This window comes from Equus caballus, unplaced genomic scaffold (genome assembly GCF_041296265.1).
Source record: "Equus caballus isolate H_3958 breed thoroughbred unplaced genomic scaffold, TB-T2T haplotype2-0000699, whole genome shotgun sequence".
Taxonomy (NCBI): domain Eukaryota; kingdom Metazoa; phylum Chordata; class Mammalia; order Perissodactyla; family Equidae; genus Equus; species Equus caballus.
This window is the reverse complement of record NW_027221970.1, coordinates 943-9,201: the sequence shown is the minus strand read 5'-3', so window position 1 is coordinate 9,201 and position 8,259 is coordinate 943. Positions and strand designations below refer to the sequence as shown.

At 61.9% G+C, this 8,259-nt stretch overlaps 1 long non-coding RNA gene across 1 annotated transcript; it reads left to right on the top strand.

The window, feature by feature from the left end:
- Window positions 1–6,918: 6,918 nt before the first annotated feature.
- On the top strand, window positions 6,919–8,020 carry LOC138922296 (uncharacterized). The gene is made up of 3 exons (XR_011435360.1): window positions 6,919–7,056; window positions 7,263–7,367; window positions 7,695–8,020. It is a non-coding gene; the product is annotated as an uncharacterized lncRNA (long non-coding RNA).
- The last annotated feature ends 239 nt before the right edge of the window (window positions 8,021–8,259 follow it).

Genomic DNA, 8,259 nt, shown 5'->3' with positions numbered 1-8,259 from the left:
GTGCTTCCCTGGGGCCTGGCTCTACAGAAGGGGCTGAGAGACGTGCCGTGGTTGTTCCTGGTTATTCTTTCCCTCTCCCCGATGAAGAGCAGTCTGCTCCCCCATCGCTGGGATGGGGCCTTTCTGAGTTTGCAAAGGCACACGGAAAGCACTCTGGCAGGGAGTGTGGGATTCCATGCAGCTGGTCGTGGGGCGGGTCCTTGGAGTAGCCAAGGAGGGGTCTCCGGGGCCGCAGAGGGGCCCCAGGCCCACTCAGCTACCGGGGATGCTTCTGGTTGGAGTTCATTCGAGAACACTGTATATTAAGCACCTGTGACATGCGGGAGCTTTAGAGACACTTGGCACAACGCAGTGAATGAAGCAGACACAGCCCCTGGACCCCCGCAGCAGCCTGAGACTCAGATAGTCACACACCATATCATCCACAGATCCTGTCCCCCGCCTGTCCCAGGGGATGCCCTCCTATGCTCCTTTACGACTGGAGGCCTCTTCCCACGTTCTCATGCATGATGGACCCCAGCGCCAACTAAAGACCTGAGTGTTCTTTGAGTGCCAGACGAGGGCCTCCTGTCTCCACAGAACAGGGCTGGGGGAGAACAAGAGGACAGAGGACTGTGGCTGGGGCGGGCCCGGCACAACTCTGATCTCACTCATCTTTTGATTCCTCTGGGAGGGCTGAGGTCTGATGGCTTCTACTGCAAGGGGATAGGAGTGAAAGAGAGCTGTGGGTGGGGTCCCAGAGCCCCTGGGAACCAGAGGGGAGGCTGGCTTGAGCTGTTCCCTGGCGACCCATCCCCACCACAGTCCCGTCTCCCTCCGCTTCCCCTTCTCCATAGCCACCCCTTCTGACCACCACCAGCAGGCCCAGAAGAGAAGGGGTGTTAGCGAGCCGCTCACACATCGGCCTCAGTCCTCAGTCCACTTGCACAAGGGCGTGGAGGGCTGGGCTGGACTGTGTCCAGCCTCTTTGCGAGAAGAGTGGCAGTGGGAAGAAGAGACTCACACAAACCCCGTGTTCCACCTGCTGGATGAGCAGGCCTGCCACTGCCAGGATGGCCACACAGGAGTCAGCGCCGGGGTGGGACTCCCCCCTGGTGGAAAGGGGCAGGCACAGGGCCCAGACCCAAAGCAGGGTGCCTTGGGAGGACAGTGTGGAAGCGACGGCCAGGCCTCTGGCTCTGTGGCCCAACTGCTTCCGCCCAGTACCGCGTCTTCTATGGTGGGAACCTGGCTGGACCCAATGCAGGATTTCTGGGAGCCCACGCCCTTTCCCTCTTTCAGGATGCGGCTGGCCTCTCTGCGTGTCATCTGGCCTGGGTCGCACCTGGGAGGCCCTGCCTACCTTCCCCAGGTCCAGCTGCAACATCTGGGGCCCAGGAGGGCAGAGCTGGAAGGTGAGGGCACAGCAGTCTGGGAAGACTGTCTGCGGTGGGGTTCACGGGCTGGGGTTCCCTTCAAGACAGCGGAGTCTCTCCTGTCTTGTAAAGTCGGGTACGTAGGTGAAACTTTCTCTTTCTCCCGCTGCAGCGCCAGTTCCAGAGCTCCTGCCGGCTCTAGAGCCAGAGCAAGGGCCAGCTCCGGGGCCAGAGGCAGCTCCAGCTGTAGTTCCACCGTCCGCGCCGGAGCTGGAGGCGGCCTCACCACCAGCAGCCTCACCTCCAGCAGCCTCACCTCCATCGGCCTCTCCAGGGCCGGAGCGAGCGCCATCAGCTTCAGCCCCAGTGCCAGCTTCTGAGCTGGAGCAAGATGCGCCATTGACTTTTGGACGATCTCTGCCTCCAGCTGCCGAAGTCACCGCAGAAGCGAGCGCCGAGCTGAGAGAGGAGAGGCCTAAGCTGCTGGACTTCCCTCCGAAGCTGGTGGCCGAGCAGCTGACCCGGATGGATGCGGTGAGCAGCGGGGCTCTTGGGCTAGGTGGGGCCCGCCTTGGTGGGCCATCAGCTGCCCCAGACCTCCTGTTCCCTCAGCCGCAATCCAACGATGTGGGTGCAAGTCACAGCTCCCCCACTTACCCACCGGGTGACCTGGGCCACCTTCTGGCCCCCAAGTCCTTGCTGTCCCCACATGGACAGTAGAGAGCACACCAAGGGCGGGCACCTGCTGGGCAGAGTGGCTGTGCGGATGGATGAGGTCGAACAGAGAGGAAGCGGGGCAGAGAATAGCCCTCTGGTGGGGGAGGGAAGCTCACTGGAGTGCTGCCAAGTCCTGGGTCACTCACCCATCGGCCCAGGAGGCCTCAACAGCCTCCGTACTTATTAGACACCTAGTGCGTCCTTACCGACATGGAAGACAGGCAAACAAAGCCCATGGTTGTTGCTGCCTCGGGGGAACGTGCAGCTGAAAGGGGAGTGGGACCAGGGGGTGATGAGAACGGGTGGAAGATGCCCCTTGAGATGGGCAGGTGTGAGCCGTGTTCTGGTGCTTGGGGGAAGCAAGACTGGGCTGCGAGCCAATGGGACTTCTCTTCCCCGCCCCTATTGGGTCCTCGGTCATCCTGCGCTGGGCGGCCTCAGCGGACACAGACAAAACCCAGAGACTCCCAGAAGCTTCAGGCCACCTCCTCAGGTTCCTGAGCTGCAGCTGACCAGTGCCTCCTGCCTGGGGCTGCGGGGGCCTGCAGACTCTGAGCTCGGGTGTGGCAGGGTCAGGTGACAGTCCCCATCCTCCCCAGGAGCTGTTCAAGAAGGTGGAGCCCCGCCACTGCCTGGGTTTTGTGTGGTGCCAGCGGCCCAATGGGAGCAAGGAGTACCTGGCTCCCACGGTTCGGGCCACTATCAACCAGTTTCTTCACGTGTCCGGCTGCGTCATCACGACGTGCCTTGGGGACCTCAGCATGACGGCCCAGGACAGGGCCAGAGTCGTCGAGCTGTGGATTCAGGTGGCCAAGGTCAGTAGCGGCAGGGCCCAGGGAGCCCCTCCCTGGAGTCAGGGGGACTGCCCCTTCTCCTCTCGCAGCTTTCAGCCTTGAAGTCGGTGGTCTGGGCCTCGGCAAAGTCCTAGGCCCCTTGCTGCCAAGGGCCTGCTGACCTTGAGTGCTGGTCCCAGTGGTGGGAAGCTCCCTTCCCGCCCTGGGTTGAGCTAAAATCTTCCTGCCCGCGAGCGTTACTCATCAGCTCCCAGGTGTGCCCTCCCTCGCTTCCCTGGGCATCTGCCTCATCCAGGACAGCAGAAGCCCACGAGGGGACACAAGCCAGAGGAAGCAGGGCTCCAGCCCGCCGTCGCAGCTCATTCCCTTCCCTTCCTCAGGAGTGCCGAGTCCTTGGAAATTATGCGTCCCTGCGTGCCATCGTGTCTGCTCTGCAGAGCCCCTCCATCAGCCGTCTGCAAAAGACATGGGGACGAGTTGCCAGGTGGGTAGGCCGTGCTCCATCCAAGCACCACCAGGGCGGACCAGACATCCCCCGTGCGACTGCCATGGACCCCTCATTCAGCTAGGACCATCTGGGAGGCAGCGGACCCTAGGGATGGGGACTGGCCTCCTTGCTCGGGTCTCTGAGACTCTCTGAGACCCTAGGCAGTGGCTCCCCCCTTGTCACATCCTGGATTGAGCCACACTGGAGATTTCCAAGGGTGTACTTCGCAGCAACGGAGCCCTCATCGGCAACCAACGCTGTTAGAAACAATGTGCTCAGTCGGAGTGGGAATGGAGGCCCCAGGTGACCGCAGGAGAGCCTCCACCCGAGTCCCACGGTGACCTCAGAGCTCCGAAGAACCCGGGGAAAACCCTCGTCCAGGCCCCAGGCCCTTTGAACCTTCCGGGTTCTCAGCCAAAGGCATTTCGCCTTCAACCGCCCCGGGTTTTCTTTCCTCCTTTCCTCTCCCCTCAGGAAGAGCTCTCGAAAGTTGAAGAGGTTCATCAAAGACCAGTGGGTGAGCAGGAGGCAGCTGGTGAAGGTAAGACGGAGGCTGCACATCTGGAAGGAGGGGGAGCGAGAGGGGAGGGGACCCGGCAGGATGAGCTTTGGTTCTCCTGTCACGTGAAGTTGGTCAGGAAAAGATGGACAGGAAGAGGGATGTGCTAGCTCCATGGGCAGGTGGGGGCAGTTTGGGACAGGAGGCCAGGGGCATGGGATAGAATGGTGCGGGCTGGACTGTTCCAGGAGGCTGAGGACCTGGCAGAAGGTGCCGGTGTCTGGCTTCCATGCTGCTCCATCAGCTGCCCTGCATCTTCCTCCTGGCCACTGGCTGGAGCGAGTGGGCGGGCTTCCTTTCTTCCGAAGTCAGCCCAGTCTGTGCTCAGGAAGCCAGGGCCCCACTGCTCCTTCTGTCTTCACTGTGCCTCGCAAGAAGGGCACCCTGCCTGCCTGAGGGATGGGCACTGCCGGATCCCACGGGCCGGGGGCACTCAGGGGCTTCCCAGCCTTGGGACGGACACTGGACCTGGGACAGATCTGTGTCCCCTCGGTGACTCCCCACTCTGGCCCCTAAAGTGGGCGCTGCAGACAGTCCCAGTGGGATGCTCACCCAGGTCCTTGTTGGCGATGACATGTGCCCCGGAGGGCAAGGGCAAGTGCCCAGGGAACTGATGGCTTCTTCAGGGATCCTTCCCGCCCAGACGTCAGAAGTTTCCTCGTAAAACAGAAAGGAAATGCCACCCCGCAGTGCCCTGGTCGCCCCCTCCCCTGCTAGTCAGACGTGGCATTCGGGGTCCCCATCCTGAGCGGATGAAGAAAGAATTCTGTGCAGGGGAACTCCCTGAGGGGATCCTAGGGAGCTGAGGGCTTTAGCAAGGCCTTGGCCTCGGCCTGGGATCAGAGACTCCTGGGCGTTGGGGCTGGCAGAAGCCACTTGACCAGGCCTCCTGAGACACCTCATCTCCCTCCATCCGTGGCTCGGCCCAGCTGGGGGCCCGAACACAGCCTGAGAGTCCCGAGGACAGCACTGTGGTCAGCGGCTGGGCAGAGGGTGGTGTGAAGGCAGAGGAGACAGGGGCCTGTGGCTGGGAGGGGGAGCAGCCTCTCCTCTGGGGCCCCCTGAGCAAGTCCCTGCCCCTGTGTGGGCCTTGGTCTCCTCATCTGGGAGCCAGAGGGAGATGAGCCGTGGTGCAGGCCTCACAGTGGGTGCCGAGGCTCAAGGGTGGGGAGGAATGTGGGGAGCTTGGACCTGGCTCCAGAGGCAGGCTTGAGCGGAGAGCAGTGATGACGGTCAGATGACGCTTGGGCCTCAGGAGACTGTGGGAGGCAGACAGAGTTTGTCAAACCTTCCAGACGAGGTAACAGGTTCAGGGAGGCCTGGGCGGGCCCAAGGTCACACAGGAGTGAGTGTTGGAGCTGGGATGGCTCTGGAATCAGAGCACCCTGGAGGCGGGAGCCGCAGGGGCACCAGGTGACTGGGGCCACATGTCCAGGGTCCCCGATCTGGGAGGGGTCTGGGAGGACACTTGGAGGGGAGCGTCGGCTCACTGGCCCTGTCAACACCCTGGCAGGAGGCGACCTCTATGTTGACCAGCCTGGAGACGGGCCCCACAGGTGCCCAGAAGGTAAGGGTGCCTGTGGAGGAGGGGCCCAGGAGTCGCAGGAGAGGGGACTCCCCTTCCTAGCCGGAGGTCTCTACCAGCAGAGAGGGAGCCTTTCTCCTCCAGCCCTGCTCCTGGTGCCACAGACCTGAAATGCCTGCATTGGAAGTGACCAGGAGGAGGCCTGGAACGGATGGGCGCACAACGGATTTGGGACAGGGAGGGGCGGGGACCACGTACCCTGGGTTTTGCCAGAGCCGGCTGCTGGGAGGTGCCTGGAGGAGTTTGGGGTTCCTGGAGGAGAGAAGAGGAGGAAATTGGGGGGAGGCCGCCTAGGTGGGTAGCTTGGGCTGGGCAGGAGGCTGGGGTGAGGAGTGGAGGAGAGGTCTTTGACGGCTCCTGAGAGCGGGATCTCATCACCGTCTCCACCCCGCTGGCACAGGGGCTCATCCCCTTCCTTGGCACATTCCTCAATTACCTACTGCTGCTGGACACCAACATGGAGGATTACCTGGAGGTGAGTGAGCCTGGAGGTGGGGCTGGGGATCAGGATTCGGAGATTTGGGAGGAGAGACTTGCACTGAGGCCTGAGCTCACAACCCTTGGCAGAGTCCTCTCGTGAGGGCCTCACAGCCACCCCGGGAGCTGGGTGTCATGGCCATCTTAGTGATGAGTGAATATAGGATCCAGGTGAGCCGCCAGTCCAGGCTGCCTGACTGCGGAGCTGCTGGAGGGTGTGTCTGAGCTGGACTCAGCCTCTCCCTCAGGCCCCGCCCCTGCAGGGAGTGAAGCCAGGCCCCTCCAAGGCAGGAAGCACACGAGTGGCTGAGCATCCCTTCCTGCCTGAGGCCTCAGTCTGTCTGTCTGTCAGAGAGGGCTGTCTTAGAATGTCCCTGAGCCATAGCCCCGTGGCCTCCTTGCTCTGGAGCTCAGAGTCTTGCCCGGGACCCATTCCCGTTTCTGGTAGCGCCTGCTCCCTGGTCGACCCTGCTGGTAGTGCAACCTGAGAAAGGGTGGAGACGGGGGCTAGCTATGGGCTAAGGGGGCTGTTGCTCATGGGCTTTGGCTCTCTGCCTTCCAGGGAAATGAGATCAATTTTGAGAAAAGGAGTGAGGTGAGCAGCTGTGGCCTCCCCGTGCGGAGGGTGGGGCTGTGGCAATCAGAGACTCCTCCGGGGAAGACCTTCTCTGGCCCGATGCCTTGGGCCTTGCTTTCCTTGGGAGAGTTCGGCACCCAGAGCTGGGAAAGCCGTCCCATTGGTGCGTGGGGGAAGGGGCTGGCACCAAGGACACCTTCCTGCAGGAGGAGCTATTTCAAGCCAACTGTGAGAACGAGCAAGTCCTGCACGGAATTGGAGGGAAGGAGGGTTCCCATGTGGGCCAAGACCCCAGACCAGCTCCTTGACCCTCTTCTCACCTGTCTGAGTCCCCAGCACGGTCCCCCACCCAGGCCCCGTCTGCATCATGTCCTTTCTCCCAGGAATTCAAAGTCACTGAGCAGATCTTCCTGCTCCAGGAGGCAGTCCATCTTTACCACATTGAGGCTGAGGAGCGATTTGGGGCCTGGTTCGAGGCCATGGAGCCCCTCAGCGAGGATGAGAGGTGAGGCGGGGCAGGAGTTGGTGAGGGCAAGGCGGACTCTCTCTGATGGCCAGCTCCAGGGAGCCCGTGCCCGTGGCTTCCGGGTCAGTCCCGGGGCTTGTCGCATGGTCACCCGTGGGGCCCTGGGACTCCAACTGCTGGCCGTCTCTGGGAGGGTCACCTGAGGTGTGGCTCCCGGTAGCTGAAAAGTCCCCTCTGTCCTTTAGCTACAGCCTGTCCTGCCACCTGGAGCCCCCACAGGAGAGGGCCGGCAAGATGCGCCGGTTTTTTCCTGCCCAAGAAGAACCGCGCGTCTCTCAGCTCAGGGCTCGGTGAGTGTCCAGACAGGCAGGGACTGAAGCCAGGGGCTCCGGAAAGCTTCGGGCTAAGCACGGGCCTAGGGAGATGGACAGCCGGCACGGGGATCCCAGCTCCCACTGCTGACCAGGCCTGTGAGGGACAATTCCCTTGACCTTTGTGGGACTCAGCTTCCTCTTCTGTGAAATGGGTGAAGCGAAATGCCAGCTCCCATGTCAGGGACAATGGGGGTAGTGTTGACTGAACACTCAGGACAAGGTTTGGAGCAGAATGCAGTGGGGCTGAGGTGTTGGGCTGGGATACTGGTGTGACCCCCCCAATCATCAGTGTCTTCTCTTCAGTCACCAGACCCCTGACGCAGAACCAGCAACAGTGGCAGATCCCGGTCCTTCCAACAGCTCGAGTGCAGCCTGCTCTTCAGCGGCGGGGACGCGGCTGGGAAACACGCGGGGGCCCCAGGCCGGCTCCTCCCATGCTGATGGGGAGAAGAACATTCTAAGCCTTTTCCTGGGAGCCCTGGAGCCCAAGAGGGAGGGACGACCCCACCCCACAGGCCTGGCAGCTCCACCCCAGCGCCTGTTTACCACTTGGGAAGGGGCCGTATTTCTTTCGTGTTAGTAGTTAGTGCTAGTTTTGAATTTGATGTTAAAATCCTGTTTCTGTTCCAGCCTGCGAGTCACGGTCTGGTTCTTTCCCCTCCTGTGCTCGTGTCAAGGAGACACAGACTCTCGCGTTCCTCCTGGAATGAAGAAATCTTGCAGGGTCTCGGCTTATTGTATGTGAGAGAAGGGAGAAGGGCCAGGCCCCTCCCTGGATACTGAGGGACACCTCCGCGCCCCCCCTTACTCAGAGGACGGCTTCATTTCAGTGTGGTTCACGTGGGCCAGGAGCAGAGACAGCACCCAG